The sequence below is a fragment of the Phacochoerus africanus genome, chromosome 10 (assembly GCF_016906955.1).
Source record: "Phacochoerus africanus isolate WHEZ1 chromosome 10, ROS_Pafr_v1, whole genome shotgun sequence".
NCBI lineage: Eukaryota > Metazoa > Chordata > Mammalia > Artiodactyla > Suidae > Phacochoerus > Phacochoerus africanus.
The window spans coordinates 42,142,618-42,153,291 of NC_062553.1; the positions used below are offsets into that span (position 1 = coordinate 42,142,618).

General features: G+C 45.1%; 1 pseudogene; it reads right to left on the minus strand.

The window, feature by feature from the left end:
- Positions 1 to 2,153: 2,153 nt before the first annotated feature.
- The window catches only part of LOC125137391 (zinc finger and BTB domain-containing protein 22-like), a 16,091-nt pseudogene continuing 7,570 nt past the window's right edge, over positions 2,154 to 10,674 (minus strand).

A 10,674-nucleotide genomic window follows, 5' to 3' on the forward strand; every position in this document is an offset into this window, starting at 1 on the left:
TATGTCACTGTGTGTGTGTGTGTGCCTGTGTGTGTATGTCCTAGCAGCATATGAAATCTCTCATTACCCTGGTCCAAGTAACTTTGAGAGGTTAGTTTGAAGCTCATTGGGTTTCACATTTTGGTTTTTATCGAAGTCTTGTTAGAGCCTTCAACTTCACATTTATTCCCCACTTCTTCTCTAGCAGCAATGTTTTTACATATACAAAAATGTATATCTAGACATGTCATAATACATCTTCTTTAAACTCATGTTGAGTGCTTTTATTACCTGCCTCACCACAGTTGCCTCCCTACTACTATGTTGTATTTATTCATAGATATCGAGGTAATCATTTTGCATGACTTAGTGTATTTCATTGTATGGGTATCTTAATTTGTTCAATTTGAATCTATTGATGGATATTTATTTAGTTAGTTTTATGCTGTTTTGAACAGTGGCACGCTGAATATGTATGCTTCCATCTGAACACTTGTACACTTACTTTCTTACAAAACATTTCTAGAAGTCAAATCACTAGGACATGCATATTTTTAACTTTTGGAGATAAAATTCATATTGCCAATAATTTACCCATGTAAGGGGTACATTTCAATGGCTTTGACTAGATTCATGTAGTTGTGCAGCCACCGTCATAAGCCATTTCAGAAAATTTCCTCACTCCATAAGAAAAAGAGCTATACCCATGAACCTCAGGTCTCCCTAACTCTTTAGTTCTACACAACTATGAATCTACTTTCTGTCTCTATGGTTTTGCCCATCTGCACATTTCTTATGAATAGATTTACAATAATATTCCTTTTGAGATTGGTTTTTCACTTAGCTTAATCTTTTCTAGACCCATCCACATATTAGGATGAATAGTTCAATCATCATTTAAAAAAATAAGATTTAACATAATAACCTTGTATTCCTACAACTTACTCCCTCTTATCTTCACTGCCCCCCTCCCCAGTGAGAATCAAGTTGGGGGACCCCAAGGTGGGGGAGGAGGGGTTAGGATAGAAATAAGGGGCACATCCTCTGAGGAACAGGGTATGTTCCAGGACAAGGGTGGAGTTCAAAGTCCTGGTCCCCACAACAACACAAATGAAAACTTCAGGTAAGACTACAAACACCTGACCCTTGACCCAGTGACTCCAGGATGCTCAACTAGCCCCCCCTCCCTCCCCACCCCCACCATGTGCACCCTATTCTATTGGGGGCTGGGGCTTCAGTGTACCCACCTGAGGGGAAGGAAGGGCTGGGTTTGGGGATACTTTGGGGAGGAGGGGCTGCGGGGTGGAATGGGGTTGATCCATGGTGCAACACAGTCCCCCTCCAGAATATGTAGAAGCCTATTGAGATAGGAAGGCAGAAGGTGTGTTGGGACATCACTGAAGAGCCACAGCGCCCCTGGCTCCCTGCCCCTCTTCCCTCTTCTTGGAAGGCTACCCCTGCCAGAGTCCCACTTCAGGCGGACCAGGGCTTCCTGAAGGATGAGCGGCATCGGCAAAAGAATGGACACAGACCTGATGCTTCTGCAGAACTGCTCGCTTATTGTTTGAATCAACCAAGCTTATATACAATTTTTTTATTTCCTATGGCATACGTCATGCATCATACATCTGGTGATATTTTTTAAGTTTCCACTCCGTCAAATGTTACCTTATGACCTGGTACATGACTAGGTACATTTGTGAACACAAACAATGCTTTTTGGTACTTTCCACTTGACTTTTTAGAATTAAATGTACTCATGTTAATGATCTAATTTTGTAGGTAGCAAAAGCATGAACTTATTAGCTTTACAATTAAAAGTATTATTATGTGCCTAAAACCTAAGGCCAAACTATATTCTATTAGTAAAGGTTAATCATATATATCAAAGGTTATTTTGATTCTCAAAGAACTAGAAACCACAGCACTGACACTCCTTGAGGTTGGGCCAACAGGCCTGGCATAGCAATATACAATTGACCGAAAGTAGGTAAATTCCTGACCTGTATACAATTATGTGGTGCAAACCGCACAAGTTTTCCTATAACTAAGGCCCAATATCTATCCTATTCAGCAACTAGTCCCCAGCAAAAAAAGAGCTGCCTTCTGGAGCATGGAGAGACCTGTGCCTCAAGCCTCTCTTTTGTCTCCAGGGTTTTCCACAGGTTAAACAGTAACAGTCTAAATATGAAAGCATTCTATTAGGGTCTCTATAGAAAAAAGGGAGGAAACTCAGAAGTGGATGATGATCATAGAACAAGGGGGTAGTAGGAATTTGTGTGTAAACACTAAGCCCCGACGTGTAGCCTCCCAGGCGTCGTTTTTCAGGGAACTTTATTTGACAGCAATTTCCCAGCTCTCACAGTTTTTATTAACAGCATAAGCAGGCAGAGAAGAAGAAGTAGGACCGTGGCTTTCCCAGACATGCTGTGCAGTCTGGGGTCCTCAGTCTCCTGGACTTTGTCAGCAGGCAGACCTTCACCGACGGCTCCCAGCATACCTCCAGTAACCTGCCTCTTCACTTCTCTCCTCTGACCCCATGAAGCCCATCTCCACCTTGTGGACAGATGGAGGCGACCAGACCCGAAGGCTGGAGGCGGGCATGGCCCCACTCCCCTCCTTGCTGCTGCCCCAGACAGGGGACTCTCTCTTGGGCTGCAAGGCTGGCCCAAAGGGCTGCCCCCAGGTCCCAGCCTTCCCCCAAACTGGGTCCCGGCCCCGGCCCTGCCCCTGCCTCACAGTGTCCCAGGTGGCACATGAAGCTGCCTTGCCACATGAACTTCTTGGCACAGATGCCACACTTGTAGGGATTGAGGCCTGTGTGAGTCTTCCTGTGCTCTATCAGGTGATGCTTCCTCTTGAACTTCTCCTTACACATGGAGCAGTCAAAAGGCTGCAGGTTGAGGTGCCTGCTCACTTGCTGATCATGCATCCTCTTGTGGGAGAGGACTTCCTGCAGTGGCACAGAAAGATCTTCTATCCATCCCTACTATGTGTCCCTCCAGGGGTCCCACCAGTGCCACCTGGCCTGCCCAGGGCTCCTGACGGCGCACCCCCCCATCATCACCGCCCCGTGTTCAGATTGGTTCCCTGGCGGCTGGCCTGAAGCCTGTGAGGAGGAGGAGGAGGAAGTGAATGAAGAGGATGGGAAGACTAGGATCTGGTTGCCCTGCATGTCCAGTGGAACCAGGGGCCTAGGGGGGTGGATGGGAGTGTCAGAAGAAGGGGTTGCCTCCCCGAATCCTCAAGCTCTGCCCCAGGACCCCCATCCTCATAAGGGCCAAAGTCATTGGAGGACTCCCAGAAATTGACCTGCTTCTCGCCCTTGTCTGGCGGCTCAGACAGGGTCCGGGCCAACACTAGTACTAAGCGTGCCTCAGGTTCTCCCCCTGGTGGATCCTGGGAGCCACCCCCCAGCTCTTCACTTTCATCATCCTCACAGGTCAACACCAAGTCTTCTCCTCACTCTCTTCCAGGTCTGGGTCTTGGGGAGCCAGGGGTGCTGGTGTGGGCAGGTTCCACCCCGCTTCATGTACACCCAGGGTTTCTGTGGCACGATGCTGGGGGGTGCACAGGCGGGCCACCGGAGCCCAGCCCCAGGGACCATCGCCCCCATCCCCCATCCCCGCTATCATCACACCGCTCATCTGCCTCCAGCATCAGCTTCCCAGAGGTAGCCCCTCCACTGCCAAACACAGAGGCTGGGAACACGTAGCCGCCACCTCCGACGCTCCCCACTCCTCACTGCAGAAGCGCAAAAGCCTCTTGGGAGGAAGAGGAGCAATCAGTCGACTCCCAGGGGCTGAAGTAGTTGCTGCTGCTGGGGGACTGATTCTTGCTGGCCTGGCTGGAGGCATGGGAGCGCACAGAGCCCATAGCAGCAGGGGTACTCTTCCCCCACTCCCAGGGAGACCCCAGCAGCATGGACAGTGACTGACGTGGCTGCAGCAGTGGTGATGGTGGTGGTGGTGGCTGAGGCCCAACCCTCTCAGAGGAGTTCAGTGCACTTGTCCACGATGTGCCACATCTGGAGCACAGACCCCACTGTGAGGAAGTGGACAATGGCAGCAGTGGCCATGCAGAGCCGGCCAGTGTAAGCTGAAGCCAGGACAGTCTTGAAGTAAGATATGCCCTTGAGTAAGAGCTGGTCATGGAAATTAGGGGAAGACGCAGCCAGGACGAGAAGATGAGCACTGAATTCCGTTCCCCGCACTCAGATGGACACATCACAGAGCTGTCCCTGCAGCCGCTGCTGATTGAGGCACTCCAGGAGGGCACTGGTCACCTCAGGGAAGGGCACATGTACCACCACAGCTGCAGGCAGAGGCAGGGGTGGGTGGGGGGTGGTGATAGAGGCGGAGGACGCGTGGCCCCACCCAGAGACAGAGGCAAAGGCTCCAAGGCGTGGAGGGGAAGGGTACCTCCCCAGCCACAGAACTAGGGAAGGAGAACGACCGGGGGTGGTCTTGGGCTACCGGTCCCCCTACCGCCCCCCCCCGCCCCTCACTGGGAGGGCATAGATGAAGCCCAGGTCCCTCCCACCACCATCTTGGGCCGACTCCCCAGGATGAGTTTTTAAATTGCTGAATAAAAGTCCATTGTAGAGAAAAATTACATTTTGCTTATCCAGGCCACTATTTCTTTCCACTATTTGGTCATTAAGAATAATTCTGCTCTGTGTATTCATGCACAAGTTTCTGTTTGAACGTATGTTATCAGTTGTGTTTGTGTTTATACCCAAGAGCCAAATTTCAGGATTATATGGGTATTCCATGTTTAACTTATTGAGGAACCACCAACCTAGTTTTCACAGTGTTTGCAGCAATTTACATTCCTAAGCGCAATATATAAGGGTTCCAATTTCTGTCTGTCTTCAGCAGGGCCTGTTATGAGAGCCATCTGGAGTCAATGTGAAGTGGTATCTCACTGTGATTTTGATTTACATTTCCTTAATGACTAATGATGTTGAGCATCTTTTCATGTACTCTGTCCATTTGTGTGTCTTCGTTGGGGAAATGTCTATCCAAATCCTTTCGCCATTTTTCTCACCAATTGACTTACTTGTCTTTTTATTGTTGAGTTGTAAAAATTCTTTATATTTTGAATGCATAGTCCTCCTCAGATATATGATTTGCAAATTGGTTTCTTCCATTCTCTTGGTGGTCCTTTCACTTTCTTGATATAGTTCTTTGATCACAAAACTTCTTTAGCTTTGTTAAAGTCTGCTTTTTCTATTTTTTCTTTGGTCACTTATGTTTAGATGTCATGTTAAAACAACATTGACCAAAAAACAAAAACAAAAACAAAAACAAAATCAACATTGACAAATGCAAGGTCACAACTATTTATATTAATATTTCCTTCTAAGAATTTTATAGTTTTGTCACTTATATTTATGTCTATGGTCCATTTTGAGTGAAGTTTTGTATATGTGGGAGGAAGGGGTCCAGCTTATTTTGCATGTGGATGAACTCACTAGTTGTTCTAGCACCATTTGTTGACATCACTATTCTTCCTCCCATTGAATTGCCTTGGCTGTACTGTCAAAAATCTGTTGACCACAAAGGTACAGTCATTTACATTTATTTCTGGACTCTCAGTTCTATATCATTGATCTATTTACTAATCCTTGAACCAGTCCTATGACAATCGTAGTGATTATTGCCATCTCATAGCACGTTTTTACATCGGGATGCATGAGTTGTGAGTGCCCCAGTTTTATAGTTCTTTGAGATTGTTTTGGCTATTTGGGTTCCTTTGAATTTCCACATGAATTTTAATACCAGCCCTTCAGTTTCTGCAGTGAGCCAGCTGTAATTTGAATAGCATTTTGTTCAATCTGTAGGTCAATATGTGAAGCATTTCCATCTTGATATATAAGTTTTCCAATACACAAACATGGACCTTGAACAATATGGGTTTGAACGAGGCGAGTCTACTTAGATGGATTTTTTTCACTAAATAAGTACCATAGTACTAGATAATCCATTATTGATCAAATCTGTGGATGTGGAGCCCCAGATACAGAGGGCTGACTGTATAAAGTTATATGCAGATTTTTAACTCTGTGAAAGGTCAGTGTCCCAAATCTCCACATAATTTCATAGTCAAGCATATTCTCAGAGTTCCTGTCATGGCTCAGTCATAAACCAACCTGACTAGCATCCATGAGGATGCAGGTTCGATCCCTGGCATCACTCAGTGGGTTAAGGATCTGGCATTGCCGTGGCTGTGGTGTAGGCTGGTGGCTACAGATCCGACTGGATCCCTAGTCTGGGAACCTCCATATGCAGTGGGTGCAACCCTAAAAAGGCCAAAAAAAAAAAAAAAAGAGACAGAGAGAGACAATGGTATTCTGATCTAACTTGTTTTGATAATACTTTATAATTTTCAGAATTTTTAAAATTACTTCATGAATTTTATTACATTTATAGGTGTACAACACTCATCACAACCAAATTTCACAGCATTTCTATCCCAAAACCTCAGTGCCTCCCCCCACCCCCCAACCTGTCTCAGTTGGAAACCATAAATTTTTTTTGGTCTTTTTTTGTTGTTGTTGTTGTTGTTATTGTTGTTGTTGCTATTTCTTGGGCCGCTCCCGTGGCATATGGAGGTTCCCAGGCTAGGGGTTGAATTGGAGCTGTAGTCACCGGCCTACGCCAGAGCCACAGCAACGCGGGATCCGAGCCGTGTCTGCAACCTACACCACAGCTCACGGCAACGCCGGATCGTTAACCCACTGACCAAGGGCAGGAACCGAACCCGCAACCTCATGGTTCGTAGTCGGATTCGTTAACCACTGCGCCACGACGGGAACTCCGGAAGCCATAAATTTTTTAAAGTCTGTGAGTCAGTATCTGTTCTGCAAAGATGTTCATGTGTCCTTTTTTTAGATTCCACATGTAAGTGATAGTGTTTGATGTTGCTGTCTCACTGTCTGACTGACTTCACTTAGCATGATAATTTCTAGGCCCATCCCTGTTGCTACAAATGCCAGTATTTCTTTCCTTTCAATGGCTGAGTAATTTTCCATTGTTATATGTACCACTTCTTCTTGATCCACCCCTCTGTTGATGGACATTTAGGTTGTTTCCATGTCGTGGCTATTGAAAATAGTGCTGCAGTGAACATTGGAATACGTGTGCCTTTTCGTGTCTTACAGTGTGTAGGGCTCCATTTACTCCACACCCTCTCCAGCACTTACTGTTTGTAGACATTTTGATGATGGCCATTCTGGCTGGTGTAAGGTGGTACCTCACAGTGGTTTTGATTTGCATTTCTCTTGTAATGAGTGATGTTGAACATGTTTTCATGTGTTTTTTTTTGGCCATCTGTATGTCCTCTTTGGAGAATTGTCTGTTTAGGTCTTCTGCCCATTTTTGGATGGGGGTGTTGTTTTTTTTGGTATTGAGCAGTAGGAGGTGTTTATAAATGTTGGAGCTCAATCCCTTGTCAGTTGATTCATTTGCAAAGATTTTCTCCCATTCTGTGGGTTGTCTTTTCATTTTGTTTAGGGTTTCCTTTGCTGTGCAGAAACTTTTCAGTTTAGTTAAATCACATTTGTTTATTTTTGTTTTTATTGTCATGACTCTAAGAGGTGGATCTGAGAGGATGTTGCTGTGGTGTATTTTTTGGAGTGTTTGGCCTATGTTTTCCTCTAAGAGTTTTAAAGCGTGTGGTCTTATATCTAGGTCTTTCATCCATTTGGAGTTTATTTTTGTGTATGGTGTTAGGAAGTGATGTAATTTCATGCTTTTCCATGTGGCTGTCCAGTTTTCCCAGCACCACGTATGCAGGGATGGTGCACAGGTGGCCCTCTTGGGGCTCTTTGGGTATGAAATTTGCTCCACTAGAGTGGGAGCCACTGGCAGGAGCAGCAGAGCTTGTTCCATTCCCCCACCTCCTGCTGTGACTCCTCCTGCTCTGAGTTCTCTGTAGCTCTAAGGATGCTGCTGCTCCCCATCTGTTGCTAGGCAGCCACTCCTTCTCTCCAGCATCCCCAAACAATGGTGCCTAGTCTCTAATCCTGTGGGGGTCGCCTCAGCTTCCACCCTCAAATGGTCCCCTATGCTCTAATTCCTTCAGGCTGTTTCTGCGCAGCCAACCCTCATCTCTCTTTGTGTCTAAACTCTAAGGCCAGCGTTGTATTCCCGACATTTGCACTGGCATCTGGTTGCCACTATAGCACATGGTTTGTGGATTGTTTCCATTTTAACTGCTTCACACCAATTGCTGTGTTCTCCTCCAGTACTCTAAAGTTCCTCCTCTGTCCAGGCCTCCTCCTCACTGGTGCTGGAGCCTCCCAGAGCAGGAGCTTTTCCTCTTTCCAACTCCCTCCTAGGGGTGACTGTCCTGTCTCCCTTCTCTCCCCTCTCTCTTTTTCTTCTTTCTTTTGTCCTTTATGGTTTCATGAAGGGTTTCTTGCCCTATCCTAATCCTGAGATCTTTTGTCAAGTGTTTGGCAACTGTTCTGTGTGAAGCATTCCACATGTAGATATATTCTCAATGTATTTCCAGGAATCAGTGAGCCACATGTCCTACTCATCCTCCATCCTCCTCCAGACTCCCCCTTTTTTTTTCTTTTAGTATCTTGAGTATATTTTGCCACTCCCTTCTGGCCTGTAGCTTTTCTGTAGAGAAATAAGCTAAAAGCCTTATGGGGGTTCCCTTGTAACTAATGCTTTGCTTTTCTCTTGCTGCCTTTAGAAGTCTTTGTTTATCTTTCACTTTTGCTGTTTTAAAAAAGTGTATGGCTTTGGTGTAGGTCTGTTTGGGTTTGTCTTGTTGGGGACCCTCTGTGCCCCATGTACTGGCATATCTCTTTCCTTCTTTAGATTTGGGAAGATTTTAGGCTTCAAGTACATTTTCAACACCCTTTTGACTCTCCTCAATTTCTGGGAACATTGCCATGCAGAGATCAACATGTTTTGTATTATCCCATATGTCGCTTATGTTGTTTTCTTTTCTTCTTCTATTTTTTTCCTGTTCATTTGGCTGTCTGTCTGCTGTCATGCTTGGGTGATTTCCATTATTTGAGTTCCAGGTCACACTGTTCATTCTGCTATTCATTGCCTTTAACTCTGCTTTTATCATGGCAAAGGAGTTTTCTAATTTTTCTTGGCTCCTCCTTACAGTTTCTAGGTCCTTTTTGCAATAATCCACATTTCTGTTGATAGCCTGTCTTAATTGCTTTGGTACGTTCATTACCTCCTTTTGAAGGCAGTGTCTATTAGACAGTTTCATTGTTTGCTCCTTCAGGGGAGGTCTCCTGTTCTTTTAATTGGGATCGCTGCTTCTCCTTCTTCATTTCATTTCTATTGCTCTTACTCCAGATATGTGGAGATTTTCTTGTCCTTAAGGAAGGCTGATTTCTTCTTGCAGTGTTCAGTAGATGTACGGGGAGAATTGGTCTACACATGGATTTTTTATTATATATTTTTGGAAGAAGGTAATATCCACCCCACTCCTCTGCCATCTTGTACTGATTTCCCTTCCTTTCCCCTTTTGGTCTCATCTCCTTCGATTTGATATCTATCTTTTGCTTTAATTTGGATTCCTTTTTCTTTTACTTTTTTTTTGGTATATAACTATGACAGAATTTTGCTTTGTGGTTATCATGAAGTTGCAATATGGTAGTCTATATACAGATATGATTATTTTTAAATTATAAATACCAGCTTTGATATCATATTTGTGTAAGTTTCCCTACCTTTATTGTCTGTTTGCCTTCTTGCCACAGAGAGCATTTTCTAATTGTCTCCTTCACAAATTTTCTGTTTCTACCTGTGGCCATTTCCACGTAGGGGATTGCTTTTAGCATTTCCACTTAGAGGAGTTCTTTTAGTTCTAAAGCTAGGTTTATTTGTTGATTTTTTTAAAATTTGGTTTCTCCGTAAAGAATTTGATTTCCCCATCAAATCAGGATGAGGCCTTTTGGGGTAGCTTACGCTTGGTGGTAGGATTTCCCCTCCTTTCATCATTTAAAATATATTGTGCCCCTCCTTTCTGATATGCAAAATGTCTGCTGAAAGTTCATGATACCCTTATAGTGATTCCCTTGTATATTGTCTTGATTCTGCTGTCTGTGTTTTGGTGGGGGAGGCTGGTCTGGAGCCTTGTGCAGGCTTCCTGGTTTTAGAGGCTCTTGGTGCCCACTGGTGGAGGAAGCAGGTCTTGGCTCTATGTTGTGCAGGCTTTTCAAGGGACATGTCTAGAGGTGTCTCTGGGCTCACAAAGTTTTAGATAGCCTGACTGCTGATGGATAGGGTTGTATTCCCACATTGTTGGTTTCTGCTAAGGCTTCTCAGCATTGTAGTTTACAGGCTGTTGGGTGGGGCCAGGTCTTGTTGCCAAGGACCCAACTTGTCTGCCTCCAGCCAAAGTTCACATAGGTCCCTGTGATATCTGCTACCAGTCTTTATGACCCCAAAGAGAGCCCTGCTACCCCCTGTCTGCCCAAGAGTCCTGATGACACCAGCATATAGGACTGTCCAAGTCTCTCATCATGTCACTGGTTTTGCACTTTTTCCTAGTGCCTGTGAGATCTTCTGTGCATCTTCCCAGATTGTAATCTCTGATCCTTCCAGTGTTCTGGAGCACCAGCCTTTTAAGTCCCACTGGCCTACAAAGCCAAATGCTGTGGAGGCTCTACCTCCTAATGCTAGACCACTAGTCTGGAGAGTGTGGCATGTG